This window comes from Dasypus novemcinctus, chromosome 27, assembly GCF_030445035.2.
Source record: "Dasypus novemcinctus isolate mDasNov1 chromosome 27, mDasNov1.1.hap2, whole genome shotgun sequence".
Classification (NCBI taxonomy): Eukaryota; Metazoa; Chordata; class Mammalia; order Cingulata; family Dasypodidae; genus Dasypus; species Dasypus novemcinctus.
The window spans coordinates 15,730,746-15,747,635 of record NC_080699.1 but is presented as its reverse complement, the minus strand read 5'-3'; positions in this window follow the sequence as shown (position 1 = coordinate 15,747,635).

Genomic DNA, 16,890 nt, shown 5'->3' with positions numbered 1-16,890 from the left:
TAAAACATACACAATAAATCCCAGTGTAAATGATAAGACTATAGTTAATAGCACAATTATAAAATGTGCCACACTAATGCAAGGTGTTAGTAATAAGGTGGCATATGGGAAAAACATACCCTAATGTAAACCATGGACTATAGTAAATATTACAATTTTAATAGTCTTCCATCACTTGTAACACAGGTAGCACACTAATGAAAAGTGTTAACAATAGGGGAGATTATGGACATGCTATATTTTTACATGATTTTTCTGTAAAACTAGTTCTATAATTTAAAAAATTAAAAAGGAAAAAAAATTTAAAAGTCCAGGGTAGTGATACCCAAGGAAAAGAGATGAATCAGAAGTAGACTGAGTATGACGAAAACCTCAGTCTACCCCAAACCCAGTTCAATTCTTCATTAGATTAAGGTTATCTGACTCTACTAGAGGAAAGAGAAAATCATACCTCCTGGAAGATAATATCCTTTGTAGTATCCATGATTTGTTTTGTTTTTTTATAATGTCTAACATACAATAAAAAAATATAGCAGTGGCTTAAACTATGCAAACTAAGTTAACTCTTCAGTAGGAAAGGGAAAAGGATGGTAAATAAAGAAAACTAGAAGAGTATTTCCATTTTCCTATAATTGCAATTAACTTCCTGCTATATACTAGCTTCTCTCATGTCTAATTGGACTAATGGTAAAATCTGTAAGAGCATGCAGATGAAAACAGATTTTAAGATGTACTTACCAAATCCAATGGATGTGTCATGATGATGGGAACGAGTGTTGTTGGGGGGGGGGGGGGAGAGGGGGGGGTGGGGGGGGTAGGGTTGAATGGGACCTCACATATATATTTTTAATGTAATATTATTACAAAGTCAATAAAAAATAAAAAAATAAAAAAATAAAAAAAAATAAAAAATAAAAAAAAAGACAAAATATTAAGTTAAAACTCATCGGTTAGTTTGAGAACCAGCCTGGACATGGCTGAAGACAAGATTAATGAATTCAAAAACAGCTACTAGGAAAATCCAAACTGTATCAAGAAATAACAAGAATGGTAGGGATAGAACAGAGCATGAAAGACATGTGGAACATAGTCACACAGTCTAGTATATGTGTAACTGGAGTTCATCCCAAGAGGAAATGGAAGAGAAAGTGGGGAGGAAGAAATATTTGAGTAGACAATGGCCAGACATTTTCAGTTAGCAATGAGAGCTATCAATCCACAGGAAGATCAAGATGCATTAGTTTCCTATTGATGCTATAACAAGTTACTATAAACTTAGTGCCTTAAAACAACACAAACTGGGAGGCAGATTTGGTTCAACTGATAGAGTGTCCACCAACCACACGGGTGGTCCAAGGATCAAACCCAGGGCCTCCTGACCCATGTGATGAGCTGGCCCATGCACAGTGCCGATGCATGCAAGGAGTGCCGTGCCATGTAGGGGTGTCCCCGCATAGGGGAGCCCCCTGTGCAAGAAGTGAGCCCCGTAAGGAGAGCCGCCCAGTGAGAAAAAAGTGCAGACTGCCCAGAAGTGGCACCGTACACATGGAGAGCTGACGCAGCAAGATGACACACACAAAAAAACACACAGATTCCAGGTGCTGGTGATAAGAATGCAAACAAACACAGAAGAATACACAGTGAATGAACACAGAGAGCAGACAACTAGGGGGTGGGGGGTGGGAGAGAGAAATAAATCTTAAAAAAAAAAACAAAATACAAATTTATCATGTAGAGTTCTATAGGTCAGAAATCCAAAAGAGGTATCACTGAGTTAAAATTAAAGGTTCAGCTTGGCTGCATTCCTTTACAAGGAAACTAGGGAACTTTTAGGGTCTGCCCACATTCCTTGGCTCATAGCCCCTTGCCACCTTCAGATACAGCAATGGCCAGTCGAGTCTCACATCATATCACTATGTCACTGACTGTTCTGTTTCTCTTTTCCACCTACAAGGACCTTTGTGGTTACATTGGGCCCATCTGGATAATTGTGGACAATCTCTTTTTTTTTAAGGTCATCTGATGATCAACCTTAATTCCATCTGTGACCTTAATTCCCCTTTGTTGTGTAACAGAACATATACACAGGTTGTGGAGATCAGACAGCGGACATATCCTGGGGGCCATTATTCTGCCTATCACACAGAGTAAATATAAAGAACAACATATCTAGGGACATCATAATAAAATAGCTAATGACAATCAAAATCAGTAAGAATAAAAAAGACCCAATACTTACAAAAAGGAACAGTATAATAATGGCTGACATCAACAGAAATGATGGAAACCAGAGGAAATAGAGAGATATAATTAAAACATTAAACAAAACAAAGTACCATCTTATGATTCTATATACAGCAAAAAATCCTTTTAAAATAAAGGCAAATAAAATTATTTTTGGAAAATAGGCTGAAAAATTTTGTCACCAAAACACCTATGATGCAGACTGAAGAAAAATGAAACTAGATGGAACTCTAAAACCATTGGAAGAAATGAAGAGTGCCAGAATTAGTAAATGTGTGCATATACAAAAAAATATAAATATAAATAATGTTTAATTAAAAAATATAGAAGAATGGTGACTAAAGAAAAATAACTATAGTATCTTTTGGTTTATAACATGTATAAGTAAATTACAACAATAATATCAGAAACACTCGAAATGAGTAACTGGAGTTAATTTTTTTTCATTGTTTGGGAAATGATAGTAAAAAGAAGATAGGCTGCAGTATGGGAATTATTCATTTTGTCATTTTGAGCACAATAAGTAAAAGAATTATACATGAATGTAAAACAAAATTTAATAAAGAGACACTGAGTAAAACATACTTGAATCATCAAAAAAGGAGAAAGAAAAACAGAAAAAAATGAGAGAATTAAAAACAAATTAGCATTTATATGCTGAGTTTGGCTTAAAGACAGGTCACATGTGAGCAACAAGGAGGCTTTCAGAAGATTACTCTTAGGCCATATACATATATTATATTTATAATAAAACGCACTACCTTCCACAAGGCATGGGACATGACTCCATGACTCCCAAGGATAAGCCTCCCTGGCACCAAGGCATTATTACCAAGCACCAGTTAGCAATGTATCTGGAAAAAGACCTTGACCAAAAGGGGGAAATTGTAAATACAAATGAATTTTTATTGCTAAGAGACTTCAAAGTGAGTAGGAGGTCATTCCAGAGGTTATACTTATGCACATCTCAGCAGGATTTCATTGACTGCCACAGTAAATACTGCCTCAAACAGCAGAACTCCTGAGGATTCTAGAATCATCTAGACACTATAAGCAGGGCAAACAGTCTCAGATATTCAGTACCCTGTTACTGGGCCTTACGTTGGAATTTATGCTCCCCAGTATAACATAGTTAGACTTATTTATGCTTTCTCTACACATGGCTTTCCTGTCCCTTTTATTTGAACCTATAATTTGCATTATAATTGTTAAATATATGCCCAGAGACCTAAATCCTTGGTCAGTTCATGGGCCAGATGACCCCTGAATTTCAGCAGAGTTGCAACACCTACTCTCCAGTTCATTGGACTCACCCAGGACAACTAACAAGGAGATGGTGATGAATAATGCCCATCCCAAGGAACAGAGAGTGTCTGCAACTGCAAGCAAGACAGTGCCATCCATCTGTCCCATGGGATCTAAGCCCTTTCTCTTCAAGATAGGGGAATGAACAATGGACTAAAGTAGACTTATTTTTCTATTATAAACTTATTATTATTCTAGCAATGGAAGATCTATATCATTGATATAAAAGCAGTGGCCACTAGAGGTTCTGAAGGGGGGAGGGGCGGAGATGGGAAGAATAAGTGTAACATGGGGGCACTTTTGGGACATTGGAATTGCCTTGCATGGCATTGCAATGACAGATACAGGCCATTATACATTTTGTTAAAACCTATAAAATTGTAAAGGGCAGAGTGTAAACTCTAATGCAATTCCATTTATATTCCATAGTTAGTGGCAATGCTTCAATATGTTTTCATCCATTGGAACAAATGTACCACGCTAATGAAAGACGTTGTTAATTTGGGAAAGTGTGGGAGGGGGAGGAGGGAATATGGGAATTCCCTATATATTTTATTTAACATTTTGTAATCTAAAGCTCTTTTAAAAATAAAAAAAATATTTAAAAAGTCTAGCAAGATGGTACACTTAAAATGAAAATACATCTGTATTTACATTAAATTTCAGTTCAGTTACATACACCATTTAATTGTTTAATGAAACTGAAATGCATAAGAGCTACAATTAAAGATTGGGAATTCTGCTTATAGATATAATGCAGTAATAAGGATTGCATTTAAACTATAGCCAAAAATAACTAGAAAACTGGGGGAAATATATGAAATAATTTTCAGATAATAAACAAGCAGTCCAGGACTGTGAACAATGAGAGAAAGGAAATAAATGAAACGAGTTTTATCATTACTCTGGATTTCCATCTGAAGGCAATATCTGGACCATGACTCAATGGGGAGGAATGTAAATGGAGTTTGGTTTTATTTATCTTATTAATATGCTCAACATTAGTTTTTGAATGTTAAACCAACCTTGCATTTCTGAGATAAACCCCAATAGCTTATGATACATTATATTTCTATATATATTGTTTAATGGTATTTGTTATAATTTTGGTTCGATTTTTTTGCATCTATGGTTTACTAGGGATGTCAGTTTATAGTTTTCTGCACTACATGCGCAATTTGGATATCAGAGTGAGGTGGGTTTCTTAGAATGAATTGTGATGCATTCTTCCTTTTCAGTTTTGTGGTAGAGTTTATGTAGAACTGGTTCTATTTCTTCCTTTAATGATTGGTAGAATTCGCTCATGAAGCCATCTTGAGCTAGCATTTTTGAATCCTTTATTTAGGTTATCTATTTCTTCCTTAGTAAGATTTGGTAATTTGTGTCTTTCAAGGAAATTTGTCTCTTTCATTTGAGTTGTTGATTTATGTTGACAACATCGTTCATAATGTTCCGTTATCCTTTTAATATTCATAGAATCTGTAGTGATGTCATTTTATTGATCTTCTCAAAGAACCAGCTCTTGGTGTTGTTGACTTGGGTCTTTTTATATTTCCTTTTCTTTCCTTAACATTTTGACCCTATGGGATATCATTATTCCATATTTTAAGGTCCTTGTCTGCTAATTCTAACCTGTATCAATATTACATTTGTTTCAATTGACTGATTATTTTCCTTATTAAGGAGCCTATTTTATTTCTTATTTGCATATCTTACAATATTTTTTATTGGAAGCCAAATATTGTGAATTTTACCTTGCTAGGTGCTGGATATTTTTGTATTCCTATGAATATTATCAAGCTTTGTTTTGGGATGCAGTTAAGTTACTTCATTGTCTGAGGTCCAGTGTCCTCAAAACAACTGATTTATTTATGTTGTCTATGTGTTTGCTTCTTATATTCAGGAGGGTGTTTCTGTTCTCGCCATCTTGGCTGGAAACTGAAGTCTTTCCTTCATTAGATTTTCTATTCCCACAGTGCCTGGAGCAGTGTTCATTAAATGTGTCTAAATGAAAAAGTTTATGATGAAGGAATTGTTTCTGTATTTCCAATATTAATATTATGAAATATTTTATTAAGCAGGGACTACTGGAACCAAAAATAGTATTTGTTTGCAGAATAAAACCTAAGAGATAATATATGCTTCCTCCAGTTGGTACAATATTCAGCTCTCATTAGGCAAGAGAAACTTCATAGACACTTGCAAGGACGAGTTCTGCATGGAAGATGAAAAGAAAGCCTTTTGCTCCTCTGAGGAAAATTTTCATGACAAAATGAGATGTGTGAGTCTTATTTTCCTCCCTGTTTCATGTTAATAGCATTTACACATCTGGAACAAAAAGGAAGCAGAACTGAGAAATTTCCCGGGATCTAGCAATCAAAAAATACCAGGGAGAGTAAAACGGGAATAGAACTTATTCAATTTCTGCACATTATTTTTCAGACTCATGAAAAAAAGGCCTATAACAAGGCCCAGGTCTCTTTTATTCTCTCTTTTCACAGTCTCAGCTGCCCTTTCCAACTCTTACTAAGGAGAGGCACTTCCAACCTGTTATAAAATGTATGTGGAATTTTATGCAAATTATATAACCTGAATTAAAATTATGGCTTAATCATCTAATAAATCTGGGTGGCCTTAAGGGTCTTAAGTCAGTAAATGTGTTAATTTTGACTAAACACAACATTACACAATAGTGCTTCAGCAGTGTGGTATGAGCAAGGAAACAGATCTAGAACTGTGTCCTGCATTTTGGTAATAATAGGGGCAATTCTTTTAGTTGGACCCCATGGGGATTTTGGCCTCATAGTGCTAGACAGATAATTAATGCTAATATTTGTAAAAAGAGTCCAGGGTTTTTCTTTTCTTTGTTACTTTGCTATATCTGGCTTCATATTTTGAGGAAGAAAGGTCTTTTATTGGAACACTTTATCTATGAGCCGAGAATAGAAAAGCCTGTTTTTGAGTTTGTTGGGAGAATGGTCTTTCCCTGCCAGGGCAGGAGAGGATAGCTGTTCCTTATTTGTTTTTTATTTTATTCCCCCCTCCCCCACCTTGCAGCTTGCTTGCTGTCTGCTCTCTGTCCATTCATTGTGCATTCTTCAGTGTGCCTATATTTTATTTTTAAAATTTATTTCCCTCCCCCTCTTGTGGCTTGCTTGTTGTCTGCTCTCTCTGTCCATTTGCTGCATGCTCTTCTGTATTTTTACTTGTCTCCCTTTTCTGTTGTTTCACCTTGCTGAGTCGGCTCTCCACAGCACTTGCAGGCCAGTGGCACTCCGTGGCACTTGCAAGCTGGGCAGCACTCCGTGATGCACGTGGGCTGGGTGGCACTCCACGGTGTGCAGGCGAGCCTGCCTTCACACGGAGGCCCCAGGACGTGAACCCAGGGCTCCCATATGGTAGGCAGGAGCCCAACTGACTGAGCCACAGCTGCTCCCTGTTACCTATTTAAGTGAAAATTCTGTGAGTCCCTCAGTTTCTGAAGATCGTGTGGTTTGGTATCTCTAGAAAGTTTATGGTACTATGGTGTGATGGTCTCAGAGAGTGTATTTTGCCCAGCCACAACTCTCTCAAATTGTCAAGTATCTTTCTGGGTTTGCTATTTTCAACTCAGCTGGAAGTAGGTTGCCTATTTTTTGAAAACATCAGATTTAGAGGAGTTCATTCACTATACCTTCCATAGGTCATCACAGGCACTCCAGAGGCATTGTTTAGATAAACAAGCTAGCTGGCAATATCATTTTGAGAATTTTTTTGTCAAGTGCATTACAGGAAGACTGCTTTCAACCTCTGACTTCAGAATCTTCTGAGGGTTGAACATAAAAATGCTCAAGGAGAATTATCTCTGGTGTGGTGGTGGTGGTGGGATTGTTGGAGGGAAGAATGGGTCATGAAAATTTGTTGACTTAGGACCCTCTGAGCTTACTCTTTGCTTGGGATTCTGGCTGCTACTGAAGAACCTGCCCTAATTCATTCATTCTATAAATGTATTGCGTACCTCCTATGTGGTAGACACTCTATTTGGTACTGGTGATAACAGCAAGAGCACAGACCTGGCCCCTGCCCTTATGGAGCTTACTATTGAACAGAAGTGATACAATTGAAATAAAGTCATTCATTCTACTGTGCCAAATGTTGTGAAGGAGAATAGGATGCTATGAGAGCATAGAAAAGGGGTGCTAATCTAGTCTGGTGGGGACTGGGGTGGGTGGTGGTCACAGTCTCCTTGAGGAAATGCCATTTCAGTTATACTTTGTTTAATGTGTAGGAGTCACTCATATGACAAAGGATGAGGTCCTTCCTCTCACCCAAGTGGCATGAGTAGAAGATGCCTGAAGAAATTCTGTGCCGCCCCCACCAGAGAAGGACTTTTGTATATAGGAAAGTCCAGGACCTGAAAATCTGATGCTAGTCAACCTCATTAGTTAAGTACAAGATGAGGACTGAGCTCTATACAGAGGAGATGGGAACAAAGGGAACTGTTAATTAGTTGAATCCCTGCTATGTGCCCAGCATAAAACTGGAGTTTAAGTTTTTAATAATATAAAGAAGTACATAAAATTATTTCCATTTGATCAATGAGGGAAGTAAAGCAGAGAGTGAAGGCTTTTGCCCTATATTGAGCTAGTAAGTGGTGTTGATGGAAATCAGACTCAGACCTCTAATAGTCCATGTTGTCTCCCAAGGCCAAAAAGAAAGTAGGGTATCATGCTAAGTCCTGGATTGATTGATAGATAAATTCAGTTAAAATAAATGAAACAGGACATTAGCCATTTATCTGTCTGTCTATCTATCTATATCTATCTATCTATCTATCTATCTATCTATCTATCTATTCATTCATTCATTCTGTCTCCTTCACTACATTTTAAGTTCCATCAAGGCAGGGGTCAGGTCAATTTTGTTTGTTGCTCTATATACCCAGTGCCTAGAACAGTGTATGGCAAGTACTCCTTAAAATTTTTGTATAAATGAATATAAAGATAGACCAGACAGTCCAGAAATGGAAAAAACATTTGTATATAAGTAGTTGCAACATTAAGTGGAATATGATAATACTGGTAAGAGAAATTTTTCTATAGTTCTAAGGGAGTTCCAAAGAGGGAATAGAATCAGGAAATTCTTTCAGATGTGGCATGTAACTCAGGCTTGAAAATGAGTAAGACTTGGGTAAGCACAGATGGGCACAAGAACATTCATGACAAAGGAATATCATGGTCAAATATACAAAGAATAGAAAACTAAGATCATGTATGACAATGGGAAGGAACTTGGTTTGTCTAAATATAGTGCGGTGTGGAAGAAAATGCTTTAAGTTTAGACTGAACACACTCCTGACTCTGAAGAACCTATAGTCTTTTGGGGGAGAAAAGGTATGAATATGAATTAATGCAATAAAGAAGAGGTTTTGATAGGAGCTGTTCTGAGTATCTATTGTAGCATAACAAAATATCCTCAAATTTAGTGGCTTAAAACAATAATGATCACATATTTAGCTCATGAATTTTCAATTTGGGCAGAGGAAGGCTTGTCTCTATTTCCCATGACATTTATCAAAGCGGTTTGAAGGCTGGAGGTGGGAGAGGGTTGGAACTAACTAGAGACTGATTCATTTACATGTCTGAGGTTGATGCAAGTGACAGCTGGTACCTCAACTAGAGCTGCCATGGCCTCTCCATGTGGCTTGGGCTTTCTGAGAGAATGGTGGCTGGGTTTCATGTGCAAACACCCAAAGAAGATCAGGGAGAAGTAGTACTACCTCTATATAACTTAGCCTCAGAAACTACATAGTGCCACTTTATTTGTAGCCACAGGCTAACTAAAATTCAAGGCACAAGACCTCACCTTTTAACGGGAGGCATGTCAACATCACGTTGTCATAATAGTATGTGATATGGAATTTATTAGTGCAATCATCTTTGGAAAACACAGTTTAAAGGTGTGTTCTATGGAAAATCTTCTGGGTACTGTGGGAGTAAACAGAGATATAAAAAGATTTGTTCTTTCCCAAGAGGAGTGTACAGTATCATAGTAGCCAGGGATAGGGAAGGCATATGTGTATGTTGGAGAAGAGGTGGGGAGAAAGTTGCACATAAATTAATAGCAAGAGTTCATATGTGGTGAGTGCTTGCTCAGATCTGCACTGATCCTGCTGAAGAGAATGAATCCACTCTTACTTACTTGTTGTCTCGCAAAACAAGACTCCATATATAAGAAGCCCAAGCTAAGATTTGGTGAATAAAATCTGTTGTTGAAACAGAAAAGGCATGGGCATGGATTAGTCAAGTTCTAAGAAATCTTTGAGCAGGTGGTACTTGCTATTCAGACCAGATTCCATTTAGCCAGACTCTTGGAATACCATGTCAATGCCCCGAAATGCATTTATGCTTCTCCTTCTTCCCACCCTCCTGAGTCAGAGAGAAGATAGAGAAAAACCTTTCCTAACATGGCATTCAGATATTTCCCCTGTAGCTTCAAATCCTGCAGGTGTTGATACATGACTGTTTTCCTTGTGGTAGATTAAGTCTAGTCCAAGGTATATGCATGACCCTTCAAGACTACTTAATTCTTTAGTGACCAGATTATTCTGTAATTTCTCTTTCTCTCATTCTTTTTCTTACTCATTTTAATGTAAGCAGAGCTGACAGCCATCGAATACAGGAGAATCATTACAGGACTGGTCGGAATCAAACCACTGAAAGGAAGAAACGTTTGGATGAGTGTGCATGTCAGATTTGGACAGAATTGGGGCAGATGCATATGAAGGTGAGAAGGAGACCAAGGGAGAACAGCATCGGCAAGAGAGGTCCATGGGGAGGAGGAATCACTATGTTTAACATGAGGTGTCCGGTTCCTTGACAGCCTGAATCTCTGTGCACTGGAGCAGATTTAAAACTAGTATACAAGAAAAATTCTGACTCTGCAGTTGGAAACTCCCATGGCTCACCTCAGAGCTTCAGTGGGTTCACTTTCTAGTCAGGCCTTGCCTTTGTTATGCTCCTCAGCTTTCTTTCAGTACTGGTAGCCTCACCCCTTGGTAGATGGCCTCTTGCACTCTGCCTGTATCACAGGAATCACATCTCCCTCCCACCTGCAGAGAGTGGTTTCTGAGCAATGGCATCTTCCCTTTGCACCTGTATTAGTCAGCCAAAAGAGTGCTGATGCAAAATATCAGAAATTTGTTGGTTTTTATAAAGGGTATTTATTTGGGGTAGGAGCTTACAGATACCAGGCCATAAAATATAAGTCACTTCCCTCACGAAAGTCTATTTCCACGTGTTGGAGCAAGGTGACTGCTGATATCTGACAGGGTTCAGGTTTCCTGGGTTCCTCTCTTCCCAGGTCTTCTTCTCCCTGGGCTTAGGATTCCTCTCTTCCCAGGGTTCCAGTTTCAGCATCAAACTCTAACATCAAAACTCCAATATTAAGAACCCTCAACTCTGTCCTTTGTCATGCCTTTTATCAGCAAGTCCCCACCCACCAAGGGACAGGGACTCAATGCCCTAATGACACTAGAGGTTTAATCAAGGAACCTTGAAGGTTTAATCTGAGTCCAATATAATCTCTGAATCCAATAAAATATGCCCAGAGGAGAAGACCAGTTTACAAACATAGTCCAATATTTCTTTTTGGAATTCATCAATAATATCAAACTGCTACAGCACCTGAACCCTTCTTAACCTTACGTGCAGCATGGTGCCTGAATGTCTCTTTCCTTGTTCTCTGGATTTCCCACCCCCACTGCCCTGCATATAACCACTTACATTGCCCCCACATTATCTTATGGTAATATGTTGGGAGAGAAAAAGACTAGAAGGCAAAAGGATTCCTGTCACCAATCCAGCTAGAGATGAATTCTACATGAACTGCAAAGGAAAGTAAAGAAGTGTTTGGCATCATTTTATACATGCCTCATGTGCTCTCACTCAGCTAAGGGGTGCTATCTATGTGCCTTTCCATGCCTCTAGCATCCCAGCTGGACTCCCTCCCTCTAGTCTTCCCATGAGGCCTTTCATTAAGGGCTGTTCCAGTACAAGACTTGGATGAAACACCCTACTTTAGGATAGTACTCTAACTATTAATAAACATATTTTCAACTTTTTCTTTTTGGTCACCTAGAGTTACATTTCTCCCATGGTTAAAACTGAGGCAGCAAGAGTATTTCTCTTTAGAAGACTTCAACAGAGGAATGAAGTAAAACAAAGCAGTGAATCTCTCAGGTTTGAAGTTAGACAGACCTGGGCTGGAACCCAGCTTCTGGTTACTAGTTGTGCAATCTCAGGCCCGTTCTGCAACCCCTCTGAGCTCCAGCATTCTCTTTTGAAGGTGGAAGTAATAATGGTTCCTGCCTGGTAACTTCTTGGATGAATAAATGCCAGGTATGTAGCAGGTCCACTGTATCATTAGCAGCTATAATTTACGTTTCCCTTCCTCTTGCTCTGCCTCTGTCAGGTTGTCCACTGTAGCAGCACCCATCATCAGCTGCTGTAATGACAGTTTGGTGTGTGTTTGGGTGTGGTGTAGAGGCGCATGCTTGTGTAGCTCACTTTACTAGAATCCCCTTCTCAGTGTCCTCTGGACCTTTGCCTGACAGCCTGTTCTTTATTCCCCATCATTCCCTCTCACCCATCTCCATTACACCATTTGTCTTAGAAAACTTGATTATGGAGGAATGAGGTCTCCAAGGGCCTGCACCCTGTCCATTTCTCAACTCCAGGTCAAGGTAGCCCGAGGGAGCCTGACAACAGAATCCCCTAAATCCTACCCACAGAAATGCCCTGAATTTGCCTTATCACTTGTCGGAGCTTTCAATTCAACCAGCCATGTGATTAATCTCTGAGACACTCATTTTATGCTCAAACTCTCACAGTGTACTAAACCTCTAGCCCACTCAACAGTGTACCATGGCTATTACGTGTGCCCCTGGCTACCCCATTAGGTTATAAGGTCCTTATGAGTCTCTTTCTTATCTCTGTACTTCTCTAATACCTGAGACAGTCTTCTGAGCCATAAATGTTTATCAAGTTGTTTGTTTTATTAATAGGCAAAGTTTATACATTCTATTATACTTTGTATCACTAGTTTCTATCAGATGAGGGATACAAGTAAATTCTCAAAGGAATTTGGTTAAGTGTGGTGGGGTTACAGTGGCGTGGGTGAAAGACTGATTGCTTTCAGTTAAGAATATCTGCCACTTATTGAGTACTTTCTATGTAACAGATATTGTTCTCCTATACATATAGTTTAAATTTAATTTCCACAACTATTCATGAGATATAATTATTATTCCTCATTTTAGATGAGAAGAAGGGGGCTCCAAAATACTAAACACATTTTCCAAGTTTCTATTTACATTTCATTAGTCATATGCAGGATCAGCTATGTAATCGATGGAGATAAGTTCAAAATGAAAATGTGAGACTTCTTGCTCAAAAATTATTAAGAATACTGAGGAGGCATAGAGAGATGGAGAGGTGATGAGGACTTTTGTTTGTTTTTTGCTTTTTATTATTATTATTATTGGGATAACGAAAATGCTCTGATAATGACTGAAATGACGCATGTACAACTTTGTGATTATGTCAAATACCTTGATTGTACACACTGGATGGATTTATGCTTTATTAATATGTATCAATAAAATTATTTGTAAGAAACAAAGAGAATTTCAGGACAGTGACAAAAGAGCATTAAACCTAGTGGGAGAGGGGAAGCTTCTGCGACTGGAGCCCTGTGTGATTGCACAGATTTCATGCCCACTAAGCTGAAAGGGAAGGTGGAAAGCCATGTGGCCAGTGAAGACTTGGGGGCTCTAATATTAAACAAAGAAGGGAAAATAGATACAAGGGGGAAATGAACCATCTCTGACACAGACAATAAAGGCAGACACCGTAAAGACGGATTCCAGGACAGACTCAGGAATCTTAACAACCAAGCCTGCAATCTCATACTCTCCTTCCCAGTTCATGAGATAAGTGCCAGGAGACTACATCTGACCAGCTGGGTATGGCTCTTCCTTGGATTTTGTGGTTCAGGAGCCATCATCTCCCATTCTTGCAGTGCAGTATCTAAGACTCTTCCTACCCAAGTACAACATACCCTGGTTTCCATGTTCTCATGAGGAAGAGTAACCAACAGAAGTCACTGTAAGTGTTGGGATAGACAGCTGCTATAACCAACGTCAAAATAATGGTAGCTAACACACAAAAGAGAAGTTTATATCTCTCTCACAATAGTCTGAGCATAGGGAGGCAAGGACTGACATTGAATCTTTTGGGCCCAGGCTTCTTTTCCTCTCAGAAGTTTGCCATCTTTAATGTACAGATACCATTTGTGGTCTACGATGGCTTCCCTAGTTCTCACCATCAAATCCTCATTGCATCTACTGAAAGGGGAAAAAAAGGAAATGGAACACACAACTGGTAGCTCCAAACATCACTTCTGCTCATAACCTATTTGTCAGTACTGAGTTATATGGGCGGACCTAGTTGAAAGGGAAGCTAGGAAGTGCAGTCTTTAGCTTGGATACATGCACCCATACACACAAACAAAATTCTGTTACTGAAAGAAGAAGGGAGTTGAGAAAGCATTAGTTGTTTCTGCCACAGTCAATAAAATGAATGAATCCTGAGTTTGGCCCAGCATAGATGCTTCACAGAGGTATAGAAGGGGGTAAGCATTACTACAGCAAGCACAGAAAATTTAGCTAGTTGTTTACTCGTATCATTTAAGACTACTCACCCTTAGAAGCAGGCTGTTTTATCTTTCTCTCAGAATTTCAATACTCCATGTTACTATATATATATACACACACACACATAACTTTATATTTCACAAACTTTTATTGTCATTTAATCTTATTAGAACCATCAGTAATGATTTATTTTTTAATGAGAAAAATAGTCACTGTATGGGTTAGATACATTAGACATTTGTGTATACATTTCAGTTAGAAGTGTTAGGTATCCTTAAGATACCAGTTTTGGTACTATATACTCAAATGTCTAACCATTTATTTTGTAATAATAGCTATATGTATAACAATATATAATATTAATAATTATATATGAATATTACATATATTTATATATAATTATATATATAATTATAGTTGATCATGGTGCTAGAAAATACAAGATAATCCAAGAAACTAATATATTTCCAGATATATTTCCAAATGTAGAGACTAGGAATATTACCATATTGGATATAAAAGCTTCAAAACATTGGTATTTTTTTCCTCAGGGCATGGCATTCATTATATCTTAAATGTGAAAAATGTGAAAAAAGCTTAAAGACAGCAATTCAACTGGAGAGGCAAGAATTTTCAAAAAATGTATTGCATGTATGAATCCTAATTTGAAAGAATTTAGCCCAGATGATTCCAGTTATAGACACTTAAGCACCTCTCTATTAGGAATAGAAAAAGAAAGGTGAAAACATAGCAGAGTGGCCTTCCGAATCTACATCCACCCAACCCAACATTTTAAAAAAACCCACTTTACAAATTAGGCCAGGTATGACAAAGTCACAGCACACTAGTGTTCTCTACCATGCGTGCTTTAGTTCAGAGGGCATACATCCAACATTAAACAAGAACCACCGGGACCTCCATCCTTGCTCAGGTCAGGCATTAGCAATCAATCACTGCACTATACTTGGGGAGTCACTTTCAGCAAATCAGAACTAATGTGTGAGATGTGACCTATCTGTCATCAGTATTTTCTTGAAAACCCGTAATGTAAATTCATTCAACAGATATAATAATAGACATTGGGGTTACAGAGATAAGGAAAGAGTTATTTCCCTCAGGAGAAAACCAAGAAAATGGACACTATAATAGTTTCATTAGACCTTAGAGATGAACACAGACACCATGGGAACCCAGAAGAGAGCAGAGTGGTGGATGGAAGAGACACAGGGAGACTTCTTGGAGGAAGAAGCCATTGAGCTCATACACTGAGAATAAACAATTTCTGATGCAGAAAGAGAGGCCATGTGAGTGGTTGTTATATCTGGCCCATTCAACACAGTGTGTTTGACGGTGAGTGTTACACACTATTGCCATGCAGCAGAGCTGGCCTGACAGCTTAATTTGCAGACCTGTAGCATCAAAAAGAGCCTTGGTATGCAAACTGTCCTCCTGCACTACCGAAGGCTGAGAAGTGCCACATGAGCACTTGATCATGATGTCAATTTTTAAAACTCATCAAAATAAAGATGATTTTGAAAAGTCCATCTAATACATAGAGAGGATGAAAAAACTCAACTTCACAGAATTGGATCCTTCTTGGACTAAGGGACCCATACTGGGTGAGTTCCTCCCTTTCCTGACCTGATAAAGCGGCATGTGGCTGGTGGGCTCAGATTTCATGATGAAGCTCTGTGGTCAGGGCATGTTATGGATTGATTCATGTCCCCCAATGACATATTCAAGTCCTAACCCCTGATCTGTGAATGTGAACTCATTTGTAAATAGGATTTTTGAAGATCCTGGTTCATGTGAGGCCAAACCGAATCAGGGTGACCTTAATCCAATATGCCTGGAGTCCTTACAGGCTGAGGAGTTGCAGACACAGGAGTAGAAGACAGAGGGGGACAGACGGCTATGTGATGGAGGCAGGGATTGAATTATGGATTACCAGCCAGCCACCACTAGAATGTTGCAGACTTTGGAGAAGGCATGGCCTACTGGCATCCTGATTTACTATTTACTGTGAGACAATAAATTCCTGTTGTTTAAATCAAATGGTCTGTAGTATTTGTAGCAGCAGGGTGAGAAGAAAGCTGGCTATGTGCTGTGAAAGCAGTGACGACAGTGATCAGAAACTCCCCTCTGGCATGGGAGATTCTTGGAACACCCAGGAAGCATTTGAGTTGGGCATGGGGAGTGGAGTGGAGATGGAGAAGGAAACCTGCATGATAAATTACAGTGATACAAGATTTAAGATAATAGCAAATCCTTTGAAAAACCTAAACTGCAATTTCCTGAGGATATTCTACCAAATAAAAAAAGAGAAAAACCTTTCTAAAGGAAGAGTTTATTGCTCTCAATCTCCCCCAAATCAGCACCCTTCAATCCCCATTGCAACCCTAGTGGAGGACATTGGAGTCTAGCTCCTGACCTTGGCCAGGTTGGCCAAACTTGCATTAAAGAGCCAGTCACTTGGCTCTCTGTTAAAGTACAAAAACCTCTGCCCTGGGACCTATTAATTTGTCAGTCTTTAAGAACACATTTAGGTTAATTAATTTCTTAGATACCCTTGTCGGGCGACCAGAGACTAGAAAGAAAGAGATGACAGCAAATGAATTGGGACTGCTGAAATGGAAGGAAAACAAGGA